Raw genomic sequence first — 15,593 nt, 5'->3', positions numbered from 1 at the left:
CTGTGCCTCACATGAGCTCCCATTAGTCCAGGTGGAGACTAGTTAATTGAGTGGCTGCAATTAACTATCTCTCTGCTGGATTCTCAGAGCTCTGAGTCTGCTTTATTTAAACAGGGATAAGTCCCTGTTACTACGGGATTATAGAATATATTGTCGAGTCATGGTACATTAACAAAGTACTATGGTGGACTACTGTAATTAAATGTCAACGGGATTTCATTTTGTGATGCCTAATCAATAGATTAAAATAAACATTTAATTACACTGACAAATATTGTAATGCAGTTTAAAAAAGTATCTTGTTGCCTTTATTGTTTTACAGTAGTGTCCAGATTATTGCTGATAGAAGTTGATTGTACAACGAACGTGAGCCACGATAGCCTATGGATATTTTCCATCTTTGCTTATATGCATAGGTTGGTTTGATGCGCTCTAGGAAAAAATACAATTCCTGCTGTGAGTAAAATCCAGCAATAGAAACAGTTTGTAAATGATAAAAAATAAATTTAAAAAAATTGTGTACAGTATACTATATAAAAAATTATGAATAAAAAAGTATATCAATGCAAAGATAATGCTTTAAAAAAAAAAAAAGTATGTAAATATAGCCAACATGAAATGCAACATAAATTGAAGTATTATGCAAGTACTGTATGATGCAAGAGAGATGCTGCAATCCTCGTCTCCCGAAAAGGCTCTAAGAATGTCCACAATTTCTTCACCTCCTGTGCTGATTCTCAGAAACAAGCTCTCCAATTGAGCTCTGAAACTGAAAAGAAAGAGAAGCAGAGATAGGGAGATAGTGTTGTATGGTGTAATTCAATCGGTAATACATACCCAATAGATGGACTCAAGGAGTTTCTTTGAACTGATCTCATATTCAGGAGTTCTGGCTGTTTTCCGGACACTCATTCTCTCATGATAAATGGACACCGGCAATGCTCACTTGAGACTGAGTAGGGTTGCCAAACGGCTTTTCCAAAAATACTGGACACAATGGTGAAAGGTGCGATGCGATGCGATGCTTTATGCCGTTTCCTCATCTCCTTGGCCCCACCCCCAGGCTCCTGCCACCACCTCCTGATTGGCTGCATTACCCAGCAGCAGCCAATCAGTATGGAGGAAGCTGCCTACCCCCCTAGCAGCCCTGCTCTCTTCCTGCTCAGGGAAATCCTGCAGCCCCCCAAGCCGGTCAGGTCACTATGTCCAGAGAGGTATTACCGGTATACACACACATGTCCAGTATTACCTCTCATTTTTTACTGGACAGAGTGTCCAAATACAGGACAGTCCAGTTCAATACTGGACCCCTGACAGCCCTATAATCATGCCACCGTGCTGCCACTTTCTGCATCTCTATTTGAAGTGAAACTTCTTAGCCGACGGGGCTATAGAGAAAATCTCATAGGGTAAAATAGGTTTCAGTGTGACACCCTTTGAAACGGAAGTAACATACTGCGCATGGGCAGACTGGGGCTGCAGAAGTGGCCACAATTTGTCAGCAATACCTGCACCGGCTCGGCGCGCATGCGCAGCAACTGCAAGCTCGGCGCGCATGCGCAGCAGCTGCCCACTCGGTCCACATACGCAGGAGCAGCAGCAACCCCGCCACACTTGGGAGACGGAGACACCACACACACAAACAGACGCAGACACACGAGGAATTCACAGTTAGTATGAATATATAAGTGCAAATAGCTAAAACAGGGTGTATGTGCCGAGCATGCGTGTTCAAAGTCAAACTTCTTTGCGTTTTGTCACTGAAATTGTGTTTTGATTTTTAATGAAAAACATCACCATCACAAATACAGGAACAGTCTCCTCACCGGGGAGAAGGAAAGGCAGCGGGCACTGCCGTGCAGCAATAAAGCGAAGGCTGGACTGTGCTATGAATTACTTTATTGGTACATGGATAAAAAAAGTGAAGGGATGGCACCCCCCGCGCCTCTAACGCGTTTCACCCACGCTGGGGCTTTTTCAAATACAATTTCTGTGACAAAACAGTGACAAAAGACAAAGAAGTTTCACTTACAATGCTCGTGCTCATCACACACCCTTTTTTCTTTGAGTTGTTCCGTTTGTAAATGTCCAGTTCAGCTTTCGCTTCTACTGCTGTCGACTTGTCTGATCTGAATCCAACGTGTTTCGTGCTAGAAGCACTTCATCAGGGGTGCATGGCAACTGATCAGTTCCATATGTAGGGTTCAGCTAACCGTTGCTTAAATAGTTTTGCTATTCTATTGGGTTGCATCATAGTGATCCCTTTGCATACTGCAAACATTTTTTAAATAAATATACTTAAATAGTAGTAATCGAGTCTTTCTTTTCATCAATAAAATATCAATAGTTTCAATCAAGTCATGAGATCTTTGATTTGTGGATTACTCGTTCACACCCATATAAGCTACATATATCCACCAAGTTGGCAAATACACAACTAACAGGGTTACATGAATTCCTGTTAAAACCTGCAGAAATTAGAAATAAGTAACCTCAGCACACACTCTGATGAACCCACCATTCAGCGCGGTGGGATCAGTATCTCCATGTTTGAATTGGAAAGCCTACATCATTTGAGCCCTGTCAATTGTTTCAAGCGCCTTAATGACTCCAGGCACATTGCCAGTGTCTGCTTTGTGTTAATTGAGCTGCTTGCCTTTTGTCTTAACCATTCAGTCACCAAACAATTATATTCCTCACCCGAGTGAGCTGCCTGAAGCGAGTTCTGAAACAACCTGCTATTTGTTGAGATTTAATTTAATTTGAGGATGACTATTTTCTGTAGTTAGTATGTTATACAATCTTTTTCTGCAAGTGATCATTGTCCTCTATAAATCTGCTGTGCATAAAACATATTTGCTTCTTGTGTGAACAGGAATTACTTTTTTATTTATTTAGTACTTGTGCTTTTATTTTCCGCTGGCGTTTTAAATGCACGAAATAAGTCTTGAGAGACCTGTTATTTACTCCTAGGTTGGAGTGCAGTTTTACAGCTTTACTACTTGGGTTGTCCGTGTACATCATGTCTACTACAGTATATGTAGAGGGTTAATGTTAGTTTTTACACACAATATTGTGTTTATTTTTTAGTGTCCAGTGCCAGAATTCAAAGCCAACAACATGGGCTGACTTCTCGGTCCAACAGAATAAAATAGCTGTCCCTGAATGGATTTGTTGTCTTTGTAAATATATTTGGATTGGCTGTTCAAGTTTCTCTAAGCATCCGACTGAATTTATCCCCGTAAAGGCATCAATTTAAGATCTATAACCCTTAAAGTCTGGGGAACCCCCAGTTTTAGAGTATATGAAGATGGTTTTTTTCCTGGTTCTGACACATAAAAAAAAGAAACACATTTGACCGCGGACTAAAAATTATGAGAATTGGGGTCACCAATAGAAAGCTGCAACACCATCTCCTGATGTCAGAACTTTTTAAATGTCTGCTAGTTGAGTCTTAACATGCTCTTTACTGGTGCAGACTCTTGCCTGGCAGCGAAAGGATGAAAGAAGCACAGCATGCCCCCTAGATATAACAGTCTTGTAATCCTGATCCTCCCCTTCTTCCAAATGTGCCTACACAAATTCCTTAACCGTAGATGGTACACTAGCTGGCATGTTGTAGCAACACTTAATTCCTACACTCAGTGGTACCTTTTAGTTTATTTCAAGGTCTCAAGTCCTCTTCTCATTCCCATCTGTTGAACTCACCATGTTTATGCATGTATATTTTTATTTATACAATACCACCGTGTATTCAAAACTGAGAATGCTTCCTTGTAAAGGGGAGTTTTCAGAGAGTTTCAGAGAGTGAGAAAGGTTCCAGATGGGAGAGCAGGAGAAAAATGTGTGGGACAAAGAAGAGACAGTCTGTAAAGGGTGCAACACACGAGTGTAGGGTCCCCCTTCACAATTCCAAAAAGCAATCAAATTCACCAGGTAACAAGCAAGATACAGTCTCCATAAATGGCCAGGAGAGGCAGGAGGAAGACATGGCACTACATGGCACTTAAAACTATTTACAACACCTCACATTGGTGTCAATTTATACAGGATTGAATCTTCAACAGACCCCTTAGCATCTTCTGACTGGACCTGCATATCACAGTCTGGGTCATTACACAAGCAGGAGCATAATGGGAGACAAAAGCAGAAGTATAAAGAGGGGCCCACGAGTGAGAAGACTCGAAGAATAGAATAATTAGTAGTTAATACTGAATGCAATGGGAATTCAGTGAAAGGACATGAAGAGGAGAGAAGCAGAGACAGATCTTAAAGAGAATGAGATATAGAGATAGGTATCCGTATCGGTATGGGTTATGGGGTATAGGTAGCCCATATCCGTTTCCCGGATTTTCTGGCATTTTCAACACAAACTTAATTTGCCAGTGGAAAATCCGCAAAAAGATTTGGTCATTTTTAATCCGTGCGTATTCATAAAAAATCGCCACTGGATACAACCCTTGGACGGATTTGTAGAATCCAATTGCGGATTCAGCAATCCGTTGGCGGGTTGTTAAGACTCCGCGGATTGGATTCTACAAATCCGTCGATGGGCTGCGGAATCCGCGGGGTGTATTGGTAATAATACAAAATCTGCAAAACGCTAATCGCCCTTTTTGGAATAGATCCGCTGAAATCCGCAGACCAATGGAACCGGCCGATCCGCTGCGGATCCTAATTCGCCCATCTCTAATGAGATACTAAAAAAAAACAGAAATGGTGACAATAGCGCTAAGAACTAACAAATATATACTAATTATTGTGAAATATTAACTCTCAAATACCATAAAATGATTGGGCAAGGCTGTCAAGTATTACTGACCCAAAAACTAAGTCAGTCATAAACACCAAAAAACAAAATGGCGCCTAAAATTGTCCAAAGATAGTCTATCAGAAGATCCAATTGGACCAGGGCACGCAGATCCACTTCAAGTCTTGTGCTTCCAATGTTGTCACCACGACCAGATGGAACGTTATATGTGGAGTCAAACAAAAAGATAAATCGTAGTGCAATCTGATACCAAAATGAACACTAAACAAAAAACAGATAAAACTGTTTACAGAGGCCCCGCGCGCTTCCCAAAGGCACTTAAATTAAGTGCCGGGGGAGCTGCAAGGCCTCTGTAAACCTAACTTACCGTGGCTCCGGCGGCTTCCTCCCTGCGTCGCCATGGCAACGCGGCGTCAAAATGACGCTGCGAGGTCATGTGACGTCACGTTGCTATGGCAATGTGACGTCATTACGCTGGAGCGCAGGCAAGTTGGGGTTGGGGGGGGGCGCGGAAGTGAGGGGACAGCCGGCAGGGGGGCGCAGGGAAAAAAGTTTGCGCCACCCTGGATTAACCCATGCCCCCCAGCTAATTAGCCCATGTGTACTGGGACTCTATGGGTAGCCCCAAAATTAAATCAGGGGCGACGACCAGTCTACCAAATGAAGTATCTGCATTGTTTGTTGTGGGTGTAGACATAACACTTACAAACCACTCAAGTTTGATGATTCTCCGCCCTCAGGTAACAATTAGGCCTTGGCCATGTTTGGCGCTTGCTCGCTCTCGCTTGCTGCCGCTCGCTCTACCAGGAGCTTTTTGCTGTCCTTACAGAGGAGACAGCAAGCGCTTGGGAGGCGGGTATCACTGTGTGTGTGTGTGTGTCACTTGGTAGCTGTCAGTGTGTGTGTGTCACTGGGGAACATGTGTGTGTGTGTGTGTGTGTGTGTGTGTGTGCGTGCGTGCGTGAGTACGTGTGTGTGTGTGTGTGTGTGTGTGTATATTATATAATATTTTAAAAATTAAAAAAAAAGACATGTTGTGAGAATAAATTATTTATTAACATTGTGCAACTTTGATAAATATATTCACGCACGCACGCACACACACGCACGCACGCACGCACGCACACACACACACACACACACACACACACACACACACACACACACAAAGGCACACACACACACACACACACATGCATACACTCACACATGCATGCATACACACACATGCATACACACACATGCATACACACACACACACATGCATACACACACACATGCATACACATACACACACATGCATACACACATGCATACACACACACACACACACACACATGCATAAGCACACACATGCATACACACACACACACATGCACACACACACATGCACACACACACACACACACACACACACACACACACACACACACACACACACACACAATGCACAAACACACACATACACAGACACACACACACACACACAGGAGACATGGATCGGGACAGAAGGGGGACAGGGATCGGGCAGAAGGGGGACAGGGATCGGGCAGAAGGGGGGCAGGAATCGGGCAGAAGGGGGGCAGGGATCGGGCAGAAGGGGGACAGACCGTCAGGGGGCGGGCCGGGAGCGGGCGCGTCACTGGCCGGGGGCGGGCTAGTGACGTCACGGAGCTGGTTCGCCCTCATTGGGCGAACCGCTCACGTGACCGGCCTGTCTCGCCGGCAAGCGGGGGAATTTTAAATTCCCCTAAGACCTGCGCTTCCGCAAGCGCGCGGAAGCGCAGGTGAGCCCCTACTAAAGCCGCTCTAATTGCGGCTGTAGGGGCTCAGTGCTGAGCGGGAGCGCGCGTCAGCACGCTTCCGCAAGCACGCAGGGAACATGTCCGGGGCCTTAGAGTGGCAGATTCTGTTGATTAGTACTTGGTCTGTTGATTAGTACTTAGTGTAAACAATCAGGGCAGTTAACTTTTGATCACAGTGCTTAGGCTCAATCAGCCGGCTGCCCTTCATGACCTATTAGCATAGCAGATGGAGACTGCATTTTCAGAACAGATCCAAAATACCATACATATACACTTTAATATCTACACATATTAATAAGTTCCATTCTGGTGGGCTCAGTGGGTCGAAATTTGCCAGTTCTTAATGCCTACAGTGACTCCACACATTGGCCAAATATCAACTCTCTGCGACCTCCAGAACTGGAGATACAGAAATGCACTTTAAAACATTAAAATACAGGATTATAATGAAACATGGGAACAGGGGAACACACATTTTCCTGACATGACAAGGTGTAAGCCACATTCCTGGACCGCAGTCCAGTTAACCCCTTGCCTCCATGGTGAGGTCAGGGGGTGGCCATATGGGGTGCAACCCCTTTAACACCGGGCCAACCCCCCTCTCCCTCTACAGGGGCGCGAGCAGGGAGGGAAACAGACAGGGGGGTGCCGCAGGGAAAGATTGCGCACCCCTGATCCAGACTATGTTTTAAAGCACATCAAAGCAAGATAAGCACGAGGGATACAGTATGTGAATAAGCTGAAATTTACAGTCCTGAAACTGCTCATAGAAAAAGCAAAGCTGTAAATATGCATTATAACAATGGAATTGAGCTACAACATTCAAGACAAATATACTATTTGGATATATTTCCAAATATAAATGTTTAAAAATATATATATATATGTAGCCCTGGTAACAAATGGGGCTACAGTTCTATCCTCCTCCTGGTATAATCCCGGCTAAAGGCAGGTTGCCAGGAGTTATCATGCATTTCCCCCACTTCAAGCACTTGCCCTGAATGGTGGAGGTAGGTCACCTGACCCTGTGTCCAATCAAGAGACACAGGGGCGGTGCCTGCTGATATCATAAAGAGCAGTGCATTTCCTATTTAGTGTGTGTTAGTTTGACAGTCAGTCAGGAGTGTGAGTTAGTGTTGGGGAGCAGCCTATGAGTAGTGCTGATAGGATATAGTGAGGTGGACCAAATACCTCTCACCCTGCTTAGGGGGTGAGGGAAGAGCTAGCCCCACTCTGGATGGCTCTAAGGTCCAGAGTGGAGGCAGGGACCATCACTAAGGAGAACAGCTGGTGGACTGTCTGCTGCTGCGGGAGACTGAATAAAGGAGTCTGCTGTTTAAAGAGAACCTTGTGTAAGACTGGAATCTCTCAATCCCTGTGAGGGGGATTTCTTTGGTAGGGATTCCACATCCCTGGGGCTTACCACAGATGGAGGCGCTGCACCATTGAAGGAGAACGAAGGCATCCACCCCAGTAACCTGTCCTGTTGTCCCCCATGTCATCGTGGCAGACTCAGGCCCTCCTGTTGCCAGCAGGTATGCACCACACAGAGACATGTAGCCAGACCATAGAACACCTTAGGGAGTCCGATCTGCGAGCGGGTGGGGGTCCATGGGTTATAGTTTCAGGCGCTGCTGAGATAAACAGGACAGGTTTTCAACAAAGCAGAGCTGAAAGTAGTATGTACACTTTCAAAGCAAGTGCTGCAGAAAGATGGGCATTTTTGAAGACTAGGGGTAGTCAGGAGAGACAGTTCTCTCGCACAGTACACCCTAGGTACCCTAGGAGGGTGATGTAAATTTGGATACACTAGGCTATAGCTGTTCTAGTCGCCTTGAGGCATATAGTGTAGGATTCCTGTGGGGGTAGGCTGTTAACAGAGGTCAGGGACTTCAGCATTGGGTCTGCACTATGAGTGGCCAAAAGTAGGTTGACGCCAAGTAATTAGGAATGCCAAGTACACTAGCCAGTATCCAGAAAACACCCCACAGAGTGCTTGTAATGAACCGTCAGCGAGTGCGGTGTACAAGGAGAGAGTTCTGCCTAGCCTGGGGTATGCCATGCGTTATATTCACTGGTTAGAGCACCATTGAGAGTAGTAAGTGTCTAGGAACGAGTTGCACCATAGGCACTGAGAGTAGCGCTATCGTGGGCTTAGAGGGCTCACTAAAGATGGCGTCGAGAGATACATGTGCTCTGCGGGGCATGGAGGAGGTTAAAATGGCGAATGCTGCGCCATTCACTGCAACGCGGGTTGCAGCCGATCCAAAAGTGCGACTCCCGCCAAGTCTAGATCGCGCACTTGCTGCGTAGAAATAGGCTGCATGAGAAATGTGGCGAGAGATGTGCAAGGGTTTGGCACCAAAACCAGAACCCCCAGCTAAAAGGGAGCGGCGCGAAAGCTGTAGCCGCACCCACCTGTGCAGTGACTGGCCAAAGGACGAAGCCATGTCACCCAAAGAGACAGAGTGCCCCTCCTCTACTTTCCACCAGAAGGAGGGGGCACACTGGGAACCAATCCCAACAGTCCTCCCCAGCGGAAGGAAGGACAGGAAGTGAGGCTGAGGAACTTCACTTCTGCTTGACTGGTGAAGGAGAAGGAGCTAAGTGTGAGACCAGTAAGCTGAGCGAATCAACCCCTGCGCAAAAGATGGCTGACTTAAGCGTGACGACTTATCAGCTTCCAGGAGGCCTCCTGGTTGTGGAGGTTGATGGCCGCGAATATCTGCGGTGCCTGTGCGTCCAATGCAGGTCACACGGATCGGCCCCAAGTACTACGGCACAGTGCCAAAAGTGTGGCACGTTCTACCTCTGGCCTATCGAGCCATGCCCTACAATAGTGACCCCAAGAGATGCCTCTCCAGCGACGCTGATCGAAGTGGAGGAGGCGAATGCGAAGGCTGCCCTGATCCCATATATCACCCTTGAGGTAGGGACCCAGGCCCAGTCACCAAGAGATGCCCCGACGGAGAAGAGCGCGACCACAGTGGAGGTACCGGAGCGGGCCCGTTTCGTACCCATACCCACTGGCGGTGCCGCAAGGACCCGAGGCGACTCCCCAGCGGAGGTGCCGTTGCAGTTCTCGTCGGATGATGAGAGAGACAGCCTGTCATCGGTGGTGATGCGCCGGCCGGCGGACCACTCCAGCTGTAAAGAGGAGACTTCACTTACCCTAGAGATGGAGCAGACGAGTCCGGAGACCCCCCGACGGTGAGCGCTGGTGCGGCCTGAACAGCGTAGAAGTCCCACGGCCGTGGCGACTCCCAGTGTGGCGGAGATGGGACTCGAGACGGCTCCGAAGGAACCGCAGAGCATAGCAAGACAGCGGAGTGGTAAGAGGACACCACCACCCCCTTATTCCCGCCAGGTAAATCAGGAACCCGTGGATAGAGAAGGGTTTGAGGCTTACCTGCCCGTCCGCGACCCTGATGGTCCACCGCCGCTCCTTCCGGTCCTCGACGCACTTCCGGTGCGGGACCAAGGAGCGGATGGAGATTCCGCGACGACCAATGATGACGTCACTTCCGGTTCAGACTGGCGCAGAAGCCCGGAAACTTTGATTGCTTCAATAAGGAGAGCTGGGCTGGAAGCCAAGTTCGAGGAGTTTAAGGCTCAAGTAGCCAAGCGGGGAGCCCGAAGCGCTGCCGCAAGAGACAGTAAGAGAGTACCTACCGGTCGTAGCATCGCCCGACTCAGGGACACTGTACTGGACTATGGCAGTGTGATCATGTGGTCACCGCCCCTAGCGCCATTGCCCCGGCCACTGACCCTGCCCCGTCACGTGTCGTGCCACCGGGTCCTAGTGGGAGTAAGATGGATAACAAGTTTTCAACTGATTGGCGGGATTGGGTGACAAGTGATGAGGGTTCTGATAGGGAGATACCGTTGTCAAGTGTTGGACATGTACCTAACCCCACTGTGCTTAATCCTGTTCCTAGAGGTAGGGCCTGAGGGTCCCAGTCTACTGCAAAAGCGGGTCCCGTAAGTCCCAAGGCACCTAAGATGAATCCCACGGTTTACAAGAATGTCCTTAGAGGGAGGCGTAAAGGCTCGCACTCTACTGAGGCAGCGACTTCTGGTGTGTCCTCCAGAGCAGAGAAGAAGGTATGAGCGTGTCATCCTCATATGAGCACCGAGATAAATGGTGGGCACCGTTATTCACAGGGTATGATGAGGGGATGGACCGCACCAGATTTGTATTGATTAAGAAAGATACTGTAGGTCACTGGTGGGACGCAGGCACCTATTCTCCACAGGAGGTTGCCGATGAGTTAGATAACAGGTGGAGAGACATTATGCAGAAAGTAATTGCCCCCAAAGGCTCATCTATTCTGTATGATGATATTGCGCCTGAGGAGCCAAAGTACTGGGTACTGCCAGGAAAGGCTGGGAACCGGAAACTTACTAAGTTAAGTCGAGCAGATAGAGCCATAGCGGCGAGATACCAGCAATCTCATGGTTATGAGTTTCCGTACGTGCCAGAGCCAATAATGCAGGAGATCGAAGACCAAAGAGACACCTGGCTTAGGGATGCGGTCATTGAGCATCTACGAATTAAATTTGGTAGCACTGCTTACTTGAGGGAGGACAAAATATGTTCTGTAATGAAATCTTGGAGTATAGGCAGGAACATTTTCATGCATAATATATTGTACAGACCGAAGAATGGGCCTGTGCAACCTTTCTTTGTTAAGATTGTGGATCACAATGGGCGGGAAGAGAAGAAGCCTGATCCCCGTCATTATTATTGAAGTTAAGGGTTCTCCATGTTTGGAGTTTCCCGCTGTTATGTCACCATCATGGGTGTTACAGTCTCGTGTACACAATATTAACTAATTATGTTTGTATGTTCACAGATTGTTCACCTGCAGGATGGTCCAGCAAATTAGGTCCAAGTGGGGACCATTGGATTTCCACCTGAGGGAGAGTGTAGCCCTGGTAAGAAATGGGGCTATAGTTCTATCCTCCTCCTGGTATAATCCCTGCTAAGGGCAGGTTGCCAGGAGTTATCATGGTTTCCCCCACTTCACGCACTTGCCCTGAATGGTGGAGGTATGTCACCTGACCCATGTTATCGCGGGAGACTCAGGCCCTCCTGTTGCCAGCTGGTATGCACCACACAGAGACATGTAGCCAGACCCCAGAACACCTTAGGGGTCCCGATCTGCAACCGGGTGGGGGTCCATGGGTTATAGATCAGGCCCCCTAAGGTGTTCTGGGGTCTGGTTTCATGTCTCTGTGTGGTGCATACCAGCTGGCAACAGGAGGGCCTGAGTCTCCCGCGATAACATGGGGGACAACAGGACAGGTTACTGGGATGGATGCCTTCGTTCTTCTTCAATGGTGCAGCGCCTATTGTTATCTAATGCCCCTTTTTAAGACAAACCAGATGGTGTGTGTGTGTGTGTGTGTGTATATATATATATATATATATATATATATATATATATATATATATGCAAATATAACTGTATGCTCATCTGCATGTCTTAGGCAGGTCTGCAACCCCGCCTTTCCCCATTATCACCCAGCCTACAGCACTTCCACTGCAGCAAGGGATTCTGGGAAATGACATGCAAATGAGCACACAGTGTCACTTTTTGCCTCAATAACCATTTTTAACATGGTTCCCTATAGGCTTAAGCTTGCTGCATGGTCACAGCTTTGAGCACAGCCAAGGTTAAGGTGCATACCCAGAAAACCACCCACAGACAGCTTTTTTTTTTTCCTCCCGAGAGGGTTGCACCCTCTCGCTCATCGGGTCCCAAACCACTTCAGTGGTTCGGGAGTATGCCTTTGGACTGTCCAACCGAAGTCAGACCCGCCCTCAGAACACAGTTTCCCTGAAGGTTTCAGCCCAAAAGCCTAGGTCTCCAGGGACATTGATGCCTTCCTCCCTCTGGCCCGAGGCCCGCAAGGGAGTTCGCATCATCTCCCCTCTTTCGAGGGTTGTGCGGGTGCACCCCAGCCCCGAAGGGCTGGTTGTTCGAATGCCATCCCCCCTTAGCCCAAAGGCTCAGGGGTTCTGTGGTCCGGGGCCTGGACACAACCTCTCAACAAGCTAGAGGGCCAAATGCTTGCCACAGACCTTTCCTACTGAAGCCCCAGATAGGATGGTACTGCATTTGGTCATAGCTGTGCAGGCCGAGAGGAGCATTCATATCGCCTTGATCTAAGCCAAAGGGCCAAGGCACCCACAGACAGCTTTTTTTTTTTTTTTTTTTTGTAGCCCGGGTGGTGAAAAAGTGATTCCACCTCAAAAACCGTGCTCATGGTCAAGTGAGACCAGGTGCGCTCCACATGTGACAGTCTTCTCCGGAGAGTAGGCTAGTCCGGTTCCATGACGTCTTCCTCCGAAGAGTCCAACGTCCTTCTCGTTCCCTCCTAGTGCAGCAGGCGCCGCAGGAGGGTCCAAGTCTTTAGGGTTTTCAGCTTACGCCTACTAACCCACCGTAGTCTTTTCCCGAAGGAGGGGTGAACACCGACCAGCACTTAGTCTTCTCGCTCTCCGAAGAAAGAAGGGTGACTATAACCTGACACCAACAAACAAAAAAAGTTCATAGTGCAAGTGCTCCTGTGCGCTGTGTGATGCAGTGCAGGAAGTGCTCTGACAGACGACACAAAAAAGTGTGCACGAGTGCACGCCCGGCCCTTTGCAAGGCTAGGCGGGTGAAAAAAATAATTGGCTTGTCCCCTCAGCGGAAGGCAATAAGGGGGGCCAAGTGCGGGAAAAATAGGGGACGATGCAAAAATTATCTGTGCAGATCAAGTGCTCGTAAGTGGAGGCCGGACGCCCAAAACGACCAACCACAGTGCAGCAAGTGATACTCCACCAGGTTTTCCACGCCTGGTGGTGCAAGATTAAAAATGCCCGGGCTACTTTGCATCCGCCCTCTCAGCCCATGACCAGAGGACCAAGTGATGCAACTAGGGCCATCCTTCATAGGACAGACCCTACACTTGATCTTAGCCAAAAGGCCGAGAAGCGATTTGGGCTTTGGAACCTGACTGCCGACCCCCTCCCCTTCCCCATCGGAGCAGGCCTCATTCAAATCCTTGGAGTCTGGTTTGGTGTGGGGAGCGAGGCCGCTGCCCTGAAGAGCTGGAACGAGAGGCTGAACAAGGTGAAGCAGAAGATCGGATTGTGGCGCCTCAGACCCCTCACCATTGAGGGGAAAAAGCTGGTACTGCTGAACGAGATCCTCCCTGTCCTGCAGTACGTGGTCCAGGCATACCCGCCTTCGACCAGAACCTGCCAGGAGATCTCCATGGCAGTGTTCCGCTTTGTCTGGGGGGCCAAGTTTGAGAGGGGAAAGCGCGAGGTGATGTACAAAGAGCCGCACAAGGGGGGTAGAGGAATCCCCGACATCCCCACTATGCTGCGCGCCTTCTTTGTAAGCAACTGTGTGCGGATCACCCTGAGAAACTGCGACAAAGACTCCTCTGGCTACTCCATGTCCCGCCTCCTACTCCTGCCGCTCTGGAGAGCACTGGGGTGGGACAAGTGGGACAGCTCCATCCCTTACAGCTGGCGCACGCCCTGGTTCTACAAGGACGTGAAGAAGTTTGTGAGGCAGAACAATCTGGAGGGAGTAAAACCAGACCTGTGGAAGCCCAAGTTCATCTACAAAATGATCAGGGCTAAAGACATCATGGAATCGGTCCCAGGTCTCCACCCCAACACCTTTGGAATGGTGTGGAGGAATGTGGCATCGAAAAGACTAATGAACAAACACAAAGACATTGCTTGGCAGGCCATACACGGGGGACTCCCTGTGAATGCGGACAAGTACCAGAGTAAACTCAGCCTCGTGAGGCACTGCCCCAGGTGCAACCCAGTGGAGGAAAGCATCATACACCTCTTCTGGAACTGCCCCTTTGCGCAGGCCTTGCTGCGCGCGCTGGACACTGACTTAAAGGACTGTATACCGAGGAAGTGCGTCACGTACTACTCTGTGTTCCACGGACTTTTCACAGGAACACACACAGAGGACGCAATCGAAGCCGGTTGGTGTCTAATGTGCTGTTTCAAGGACGTTTTACTATTCGCCAGGGAACGTTTGATCAAGGGGAAGAAGAGGATGTCGGTACAGGACTGTCGCAGGCTGCTCCACAGCCTGCTCAAGGACTATTCCATCTTTGACGGCCCTGAGGAGGAGGACTAAACACCCCTCTCCCCGCCCCCCCTTACTCCCCCGCCCCAAAAGTTTTTCTGTGCAATAAAGTTAGAGATAATGTGTGTATGATATGTCATGTCTGTGGTGCGGTGCATACGTATAAATGCACTGCACCGCCGTGTTCGTCACAGTTTTTTTACTTTTGGGGAAACCATTAATAAAAATGTATGTGAGTTGTGTGGGATATGCACTGCGCCGTTGTTAACGTCGCGGTTTTTTTTTCCGTTTGGAAAATGATTTATGTACTGTTATAATCTTGTTGTAAAGATTCGCTGCATAATAAAAGAATTTTCAAAAAAAAAAAAAAAAAAAACAGCTGTCTGTGGGTGGTTTTCTGGGTATGCACCTTAACCCTGGCTGTGCTCAAAGCTGTGACCATGCAGCAAGCTTAAGCCTATAGGGAACCATGTTAAAAATGGTTATTGAGGCAAAAAGTGACACTGTGTGCTCATTTGCATGTCATTTCCCAGAATCCCTTGCTGCAGTTGAAGTGCTGTATGCTGGGTGTTAATGGGGAAAGGCGGGGTTGCAGACCTGCCTAAGACATGCAGATGAGCATACAGTTATATTTGCATATTTGCTTTCCTGTGGAGGGTTTTTGTCACTTTTTTTACTCACCATAACTTAACTCAGTATTATGGTTTAGCCTATCCCATAGCCTCTCTTGCATTCCCAGTAAAATCAACCCCACACTGATGAGACCCATCAAGGTCGAAACAGCTGTCTGTGGGTGGTTTTCTGGGTATGCACCTTAACCCTGGCTGTGCTCAAAGCTGTGACCATGCAGCAAGCTTAAGCCTATAGGGAACCATGTTAAAAATGGTTATTGAGGCAAAAAGT

The 15,593-nt window shown here is 48.2% G+C and overlaps 1 long non-coding RNA gene across 1 annotated transcript in view; it reads right to left on the bottom strand.

Annotated features, from left to right (window-relative positions):
* Positions 1 to 288: 288 nt before the first annotated feature.
* The window catches only part of LOC142463095 (uncharacterized), a 34,186-nt gene continuing 18,881 nt past the window's right edge, over positions 289 to 15,593 (bottom strand). Inside the window, exons 3-4 of the long non-coding RNA XR_012787372.1 lie at positions 651 to 769; positions 289 to 432 (exon numbers count right to left, since the gene is read on the bottom strand). This is a non-coding gene — a long non-coding RNA (uncharacterized LOC142463095). The remainder of the gene's footprint in view (positions 433 to 650; positions 770 to 15,593) is intronic.

The sequence above is a fragment of the Ascaphus truei genome, chromosome 11 (assembly GCF_040206685.1).
Source record: "Ascaphus truei isolate aAscTru1 chromosome 11, aAscTru1.hap1, whole genome shotgun sequence".
Classification (NCBI taxonomy): domain Eukaryota; kingdom Metazoa; phylum Chordata; class Amphibia; order Anura; family Ascaphidae; genus Ascaphus; species Ascaphus truei.
This window is presented reverse-complemented; position numbering and strand designations above follow the sequence as displayed.